Source organism: Harpia harpyja, chromosome 17 (assembly GCF_026419915.1).
Source record: "Harpia harpyja isolate bHarHar1 chromosome 17, bHarHar1 primary haplotype, whole genome shotgun sequence".
Lineage (NCBI taxonomy): Eukaryota > Metazoa > Chordata > Aves > Accipitriformes > Accipitridae > Harpia > Harpia harpyja.
The window spans coordinates 26,369,387-26,378,252 of NC_068956.1; positions in this window are offsets into that span (position 1 = coordinate 26,369,387).

An 8,866-nucleotide genomic window follows, 5' to 3' on the forward strand; every position below is an offset into this window, starting at 1 on the left:
AATGAGGGTAGTCTGCTGAAGGACGCAGTTCAGCTAACTATCCAAAATTAAGTATAAACATGATAATTATGTTAGTTAGTTGACATATTTTCCAGGATGTTTCTCCTTCAAGGACAGTCAGCTCCTGATTAGAAGTTCTCTAACTCATCGCTTCTAACAACTTCAAGGACAGTCATCCTGATCCCAGACATTGTGTACGTATTTGGTTTTCTTAGTATGTGCAACATCTAACTTCACTAAATTCTTCATAAATTTTTAACCCTCTACTTGCTTAGATAACAATTTGTTGGAACCAAATGTCTTCAACAAACTGGGCAATGTTGGGAATGGGACTGAATGGGAAAGAAAAAGCTTGTAATTATTTGCTGGCTATTCTGGGACACTCTTCTTGCTTGCTTCCTCTTTAAAAGAAAAAGTAGCTCATTTTATCCAACAAGGGGGGAAAAAAGAGTCAGAAACTTCTTTACCATCAGTGAAGTGGATTTCCCATTTTCTGGCCAGCTCTTTTTGCCAGTAGGGCCGTGTAGCCCGCATAGCGCTGACCTTCCCGTCCCCTGAGCAGGGAGCATGTGTCGGGCCAAGGAGGACAAATCTCTTCTGGCAGTGGCCAAACCAGCCTCTCCCTTGTCGGTCTCCTCGGTCCAGGACTCGGCGGATGAGCTCCGTCGTGCTCAGAAAGCTCAGCCCTTTGGCAGGATGACATAATAAGGATCCACCTTGAGTCCGTATTTCAAATACATTATTTAATGAGAGCAGTAAGTTATGGCATAGTGTAAGTCAGCATGGCACAACAGATAAATACTTGGTCCTGATTTAATTCAGGCAAATGAGATTTTCGTGTTAAACTGTTAATTCAATCTTAGCATCGCATAGTCCTCGGTCACCAGTTTTCATAGGGTCTAGGAGGAGAAGTCAGAGACAGAAATAATCTGAACTTGGGGAGAGCTAGGCTGCGTGGCTGTGAACTGAGATGGGAGGTGGAAAGCGGGACCAAGCTTGCGGCAGGGTCGGGCTTATGTGGACAGTCTGACAAAGCCGAAGAACCTGCTGAATGAAAGGGAAGGGTGAACACTTTTTCTTTCGTGGCTTTTCACTGCTTCCACCCATCCCCGTGGCTGCAAAGAAGATTTCCTGTGTGTTGTTAAAATAGATTGAAAGGGTTGGCTTTGACTTTTATGGGGTTACTTCTGCCCCAGATTATTTACAGATTACAGACATATTTTGAAGGTTTTTTCTAAAGGAAAACAAAACTGCTTTTGTTCTGAAAATGCTGAAACAGCCTCTTTTAGAGACTTGCTGGACTATGTTACTAAGGTGTCGCCCCAAAGTGAAACCTTAGTAAAAGCCGTCATTCAGCAGCCTGCTTTGCATTTCAGCAGACTCAAGTTTTCCAGTGTAAAATGTTTCCATCTTTCTTTGACTAGCTGTACTGAAAGCCATCAGTGGTGATACCTGATACCAATAGCAGCCTTGTGAGGCTGTGGAGGGGCAGCTCCTATAAATGCCTATCAGTACATTAGAACTGCTTCAGAAAAAGGCAGAGGTGGGGGGTTTATTACTCTAATTTCAACACAGCAACAGGGGGGCATCTTGCTGTGTCAACATGATGTATTTCATTCATTTAACGTCGTTCATTACAGAAAAGTAATTCTGAATTGTGTAATTTAAGTAATTCTTAAATTCTTTTGCTTTTAAGCTGGTTTACAGTGAACGTACAAACATTTTTCTTCCTTTTGCTTTCCAAGCTGCAGCCGCAAGCGGTACCCGAGCGGTATTTCTACAGGCTCGCATGGCTGGGCTGGGATCTGGAGCAGCAACTCTCATTTCCAGCGGGCCTCGAGGCAGGAGTTAGCACTGGGACATCACGCACATCCCAGTATGTGTCACAGCTCTGTGCTGTACGGGGTGGTTTTTTAAATGACCTGTACAATGCTGTTTTTTTAAAAAAAGACTATGCTTAGGTGTTTTTGGAAAACAGTGAACTAGTGGTGGTGGTGCAGCCCTCCCCGGGCCACTCTGAGGTCTCAGGATAAGCCATGCACGATTTGGGAAAACCTCCTTTTGTGCTGTTACCTTGATTACAGGTACAGTGAATTTTGGGCATCAGGGACTCTTCAGCCACACCTTGCCATCTGCTGCCTGAATTGCATATCAGAATGACTCGGCACGAATTGTGGCCAGAATGTAAAATAATGACCAAAGCCAATCGTCTCGAGACCCTATAAACAGCGATCCAAGGGGAGACCTTTGGAGCTGTCTGGGATTGCAGCGGGATGTGTGACCCAGTGTCTCCCCCCGAGCTGGGACGGACACCTCTCGGGTGGATTTCACGAGGATTGAGAGATCGTCCGTCGACAGTTTTGTGAGGACATAAAGGCCTGATTTCGCGAGGTTCGCTGACCAGCCGTTGATGAATGCCGGCACATAAAAGCGAGTAATTCACGAAACTCACAAAAGGGAAATTTTAAGCATAGGTTAACCTCTGGGTGTGGGGGGGGTGTGTGTGTAAAATTTGGTTCAAAACAGTTTTATCTGTGCGTGTGTGTGATTTGATTGAACCTCCATCTGTGTGTGCAACCCTGCTGTAAGTGTCAGGTGATCCTTGCCATTTTTGAATCTTTAACTAAGTCGCAAATTTGATTGTAACAAATTCCATTGAATCACTCTGTTAAATTGGCTGATGATTAAGTCCTGTTAAAATTATACAACCTAATCTTGTGATCTATCTCAAAAATATTAATAAATCCTAAATTGCTGCTAAACAAAAGCCATGTAACAAAATCTCATTTGTGACAGTTGTTTCTCAGTTTGTAGTAATAACTAATCTTCCCTCTTCCTCTGCTTTTAATCTGTGAGCATGTAGATGCAGATTACTGATTTTTCAGCATCTTAAAACAAATCCCTTAAACTGGTGATGGCACAACGTGCCTCTCCTGTGGGGTAAATTCTGCAGGACCTCTGGCCCTGGTATGACACGGTGATCCATCCTGTGGGAGAGCTCTGATTTTCCCTGATAGCAGGACTTGCTCTAATCTTTTTAAACTGTTTTGGGGTTGGGGTTTTTTTTTTATTAAATGTGGATATTTTATCGATTCCTCCCTTTCTTTATGTTGTAGTTTTGAATGAAAGTAATCATTTGGTCAGAAGACAAATACCCAGAGAATACTTGAGGTGAATAATAGAAATGAGAAAGCTGGTGTGTTACAGAGCACTAGTAAATAAATACCTTGCAGGCAAAAGATGATCGGTGGAGGAAGGTTTGGGATCGCTGTCTCTAACTGCAATGTCATCCCCTGTGTGCTCCTCCCCCAACCCTCACATTCCACCGTCACCACGAGTTGTTTTTGCCATCACCGTCTGTTTTTCTGAGGGTTTCTTTCTACTCCTGGAGCCTGCTTGACTTCGCCCCTGTAAGCTTGCCGGCCGGCACACACGTACCACGCAGAGCCGAGCTCTCCCCCTTTGCCGAAACCGTGGGCGAAGAGGAGGGAGGAGAAGCACGTTCTCTCCGACGAGCTGCCGCCGACGTGCATCCCCTCGCTGGGCTCGTTAGGAGCCCCCGCGCAACGCAGCGTACAGCCGTTAAAACAGCCCGTGCTGTATTACCACGGACTGTAAATTACCGGTTAATGACGCGAATGGCCTGGATGTCCGTCTCGGGCTGGAGCACGGCGGCAGCTCAGCTCAGCCGTCGCTGCCCACGGCACGGCCGACGGCGATGGGTGCGGGCATGCCGGCAGCACCGAGGATTATGCCCTTGGGAAGCCGGAGCGGGAGCCACCGCAACATACGTGATATGGATTGTTCCCACCGCAACATACGTGATATGGATTGTTCCCACCTAGATAAACTGTTTGAGGGGTTGTATGTGTGAGTGTGTGCATCTGAGCAAACACGATAAGAGAAAAATAAAGATTTAAACGAGCAAAGTCCTGGCTGTGATTTGTGACTGTATTAAAAACAAGAAACCAAACACAAACCAAACCAATCAAAATCCCCTCTCCTCCCCTGCGTTAATCTCTTTTCTCCTCTTGTACGTTCTCATAAATCTGTCCTTGGTTTTGCAGTGGCTTGTTTTCAGCGCAGCTAAGTTTGCCCCTGTGTAGCATTTCAAGTAAAACAATTTAATGGCCCATTGGCTAAACGCTGACAAACCTACTTTGAATTCAGTAGGAGGTAAGGGCTGAGCAACATCTCATCGCATAGCATCCTGCGACACTCAATCCTTGCAGTTTAGTGGGAGCTATTTACCCACACGGGTCTGTTTCACACCCTGCATGAAAACTGTTTTAACATTTTGTTGCATTGAAACAGCGTTACTGAGGCACACACTTCATTTTCATGTGTTAGGCTTTGTGCTTGGCCCTGCACAAAGCATGGCCTCTTTGCAATGTCATTCAGTGACACATTCTTCGCTGTTGACCTCTACCTGTATTACTGTGAATTGTATGGGATATTACAGAATTATTCTTTATTTTCTTTAATATGAAATTATTCATATCTTTGCTGTAGATATGCATCATGTACAGTTGTAATTATGGTCTTGCGCAGCTCAGTTTGGGCTGTGGAAATATCCACAAAGTACACAGACCTATAGCCAGTTGCTTTTCAATGGCAACGTGATTATGTTACTTAATTACCATCCTCCCAGCAGAATGGGAAACCTCAGCTCTGCCTTCCACGCGGTCCAGAGGGCACCAGCAGCGATCACTTCTTCAGTCACGTGAAATGCCATTTCATGGTGCCATTTCTACTTCAGCATCATTTGGATGCGTCTGATCCTCCCTGGAGCCTCAGTTTCTCAAAACAAGGGGCTGGGTTACAGCATCAGCACCAGGCACCGGTACCCTACGTGCGGTCAGAGCAACTCGGTCGGAGAAGGCTGGTGCTCCTGGCCCCGCTGTAGCCCAATTCCTCAATTCCCTTTCTCAATCTCTCTTTGGGGGATCCCTCTCCTCCCCCTTCTCTGGAGGAGGATCCCGAGAGGGATGAGCATTCTGTACGTCGAAGTGGATCTGCCATCGCTGACAGCAGCGGATTAGAGCAGGCAGCGTGAGTTAGCGACGCTGTCAGAGGTTTTCTGGTAGGCGCGTGTGCATCTACGCGCTGTTCTGCCTCTGCTTGGATAGATCAGAGGCGATGGAGAAAGACCGAGTCCTGCTGTCCTCGTCTATAGACGGCACAGCTCATCTCTGGAGTTGGGCTGGAGAACGCACGGGTAAATAACGCTAATGGCTAAGCGCACAAATGGCACGGAGCAGATGCGCAGGGAAGAAATACCTGCGGGAAGCCAGCGTGGCCTTTCCTAATTACCCTGCTGCTGGAGCCACGGGTGGGTGAGCTCCTATGGCATAGATTCATGGACTGCATTTAGTATTTAGAACATATTTTCCTGCCTTGCATCTTCATCTCTATTTTAAATCACTAGGGGCTACATTTGAGTGACAGGATGGAGTTTCTTCATTCCACGGGGAATGCCTTCGGGCTTCTTCTATTTTCCCATATGCATCCTAGGTTCCAAGGAGGAAGAACACGGTCAAACAATATTTAAAATTGACTTCCTTCAGCCAGAAGAACTAGAGACCAGCTTTCAAGACACTTCAATACCTGAAAGTGCAGATGTTAAAAGGTTTTATTATGCCCGTTATGCTTTTTTTAACAAATAAAAACAACTGTGGAAATTTTATGCTTAAATCTTATTTTCTTCTAAGCAGTTTTGTCTCCTTCACCACTTTGAAAGTCAGCTGAAAACTATCTGCATTAACACCCACTGAAATCAATACCAGTTCGGGGGATTGATCAAGGTCCATGGAATAAATAACATCTCACTTGGAAGGTTACATAAACATGTAATTTTGGAATATTTTTCCAAGAGCTGTGCTGCGGCTTATCATGGGGAGATACAAGATACAGAAATATATGCATAGGACACAAACATTATCTGTACCAGAGCAGTAGATACCATGGTAATCAGGTGCTCAGCTGTAACAGAGAAGTTAAAACCTCCACTCAAATTTAGTAACTCACCTGGCAGTCCAGTATTCTCATCTACAGAATTAAGAGAACCAGTAGTCCTCATTCACATGAATAGAGAGCCAGAGCAGTCATAGCAATGCTTCCAAAGTCCCTTCTTCCTTATAGCTTATTTAAAACAGTGACACTTTGTTCTGTTTGAGCTTTCTGTTATGTGTACGTTGTGATCCTGCTTTCTGCTCCTCCTCTCTCCACAAGTTAACCGAAGTCCTCCTTGTGCACTTCTTCAGAGGGTTACCATCCCTCCTGGACCCTTTGGCCAGGCTGAGCCTTGGGAGGTTTCCACTCCTGCCTCCTGGGAACACCCCCGGGTTCCCTATGCTATACTGATAAAAAAAGCCCCCAAAAGCCCGCCCGTTCACCCAGCGCTAGGAGGAGGATCTTGTGTCCTGCAAGTCCTCAACTCAGACCAGCAACCCAAAGCTCGGGGGAAGCCTGTGCCTGAGGTTTGTGGACAGGCAGCAGCTTTTCTTTGTGCAACGGGCAAGGTCCCCAGTGCCTGCACTTCACCTCCTCCAGTAAAAAAAAAAAAAAAAAAAAAAAGAAAAAAAAAATGGAAACAAGATGGTGCACTTAGGGCATGTCTTTGCATTTCCTACAACAGGCTAAGGAACAAAAGGATGAAATTCAGCAAGAGACGGATTAGACTACCTTCTGCTAAATGAAAGCTTCATTATATATGCAGCGAATGTATTTGGTATTCCAGAGAGATTATCTTATTTTGGCTCCATCATTTTCATCACTTTCTTTCCATGAAGAAAGTAAAACCTATCGCAAAAATGGGAGAAGCGGTAAATAATAAAAGGAACATTTCACTAAGGAGCATGATACCTGACCACGTGCTAAAATGCACAGTTTGAACTTTAGTCAGCCTATGCACTGTTAGTCCATCAAAACATTCTAGATCAAACCTTTGTGAGAGAGGTTATACAGTAGATAAAAGTAAATTTGAGATTTTACCTTTTCTATTATTTATTTTGCCCTTATCCTTTTGTGGTTCTAAGCTCTTAGTGGCTTAAAACACTTACAAATTTGATTTAAAAAAATAATTTCTCAGACTGTGCATAATTTCATAACTTTTAGTTCCACTAAACCTTTCAAAAAAAACCCCCAAACCCATAATGGCAAAGTAAAATACAACAGTTCTGGTAAGTCCCCTGTATTTTACATAAGTTTGAATCGTCTAAGATTCAGAACTACAGAAAGATTGAATTTCAGGCAATTTGATGTGTTGTGAGCTTATAAACTTTATCTTAAAGAGAGAGTTAATTCACAAGTCTCATGTTGGGAAAATAAAGGCAGTTAAGGAATGTTTATATGTGTAACTACGGTTAATAATGACCCAGTAACACAGTCTGAGTAAGTGCTTTTTGAGCATTTTCTACTCACATCCTTAAACATTTTTAGTGGGGATTTGACCTCCTTGTATACTTCACATAGATTTCTGGATAAGAAATAAATGTTTGTATTTATTAGATGCTTTTCTAGGATCTTAGAAAGAAGTGGAGTCCAAAGAGTCTCAGAACACAGCTTGAGAAAACCATACCTCAAAAATAAAAATACATTGAATGCTGATGTAAATTCTCCCTATTAGTAATGCCGCTATAGCAAAACAGTTGTAAAGACAGGTAAAATTGGGAACTTAAAGAAGCACGTTGTAAGTAAATGTAACAACACACACTATCCAAAATACTCCATCAAAAGAATTTCAAAAGCTTGTTTTAGAGTAATCAAGTTGTTTTCTTTTGGAAAAAAAAAAAAAAAAAAAAGATTCAAACCTTTGTGCAATATTTAGTCAGTAACACAGTAAGGCAACTACACCCCCATGCTGGTAGGATTAACCAGGCCAGCAATCACTGCCTTGCACTGCTGAGTGGTCTGGTATGGGGCAGCATGAAGGAAACTGCCATCCTGAACATCCTCACCTATGACTGATGCTGATCAAAGGGGAAACACACATGATTTTCACGTATCTGGTAAAAGGTAAATTAGAAAGCAAGAAATTAATTAAATTGAGGGGAAGGGAGAAAAGTTGAATCACTGATTTCTGCTTTCGTTTCCCCCCTCCCAGGTTGAAGCACAAGCACGGTAAGAATTTAAATAAGCCACTTAAGCATAAGGCATCAGTCACTTACCACACCATTAGCTGCTATGAAATAGTTAATGTTCCAGAAATCTGGAAAAAAACCAACCCCACAAAACTCCAGATTTGTCTGTTCTCCATGCAGACTTTTTTTGAAGGTTCATTAGAGAAAAATTAGAGCAGTACCTTTTATAGAGGTAACTGAACACATCCATCACTCCAGGGCCAGCAGAGCTGCTTTTTTGTAGATCCAGGACTAGATGTTCCGACAGAACTCTGCTTCAAATGTCTTTACAGAGTTTTCCTCTCATCAGGCTAAGCTTCCTCCTATGGCGTCCTACTGATTTTGCAATGTAAGTTTGTATCTTTTATGGTGCTAGAACGGTAATTTTTTGAAGTCTGGTCTAACTTCCTATTCTTTAGCTCTAGGAAAAGGATGGCAAGAAATCAAAGTATTCTGAGTGTTCCCTACTGTACACAACTGTCTAATGGTAGAGAACAGGCAGCTCCAAAGCAGCCAGTAACAGTAATCCAGTTGCTTATAGTCAATGCAGAAAACTGAGCACTACCGTGGGAAGCTGCACACACTGTAGTATTGCTCCTGCCCCTGGCTGTGAGAAGACTTAGGGTGCTGCTACAAGCACCAACTAGAAGAAAAACACTTGCCATGAGTAGGATTAGTTGGCCCTGGAAAACACCAGTCCTCTCACCTGTAATCCCTCTTCAGTAGCACCAGTGGGACTAATTTCT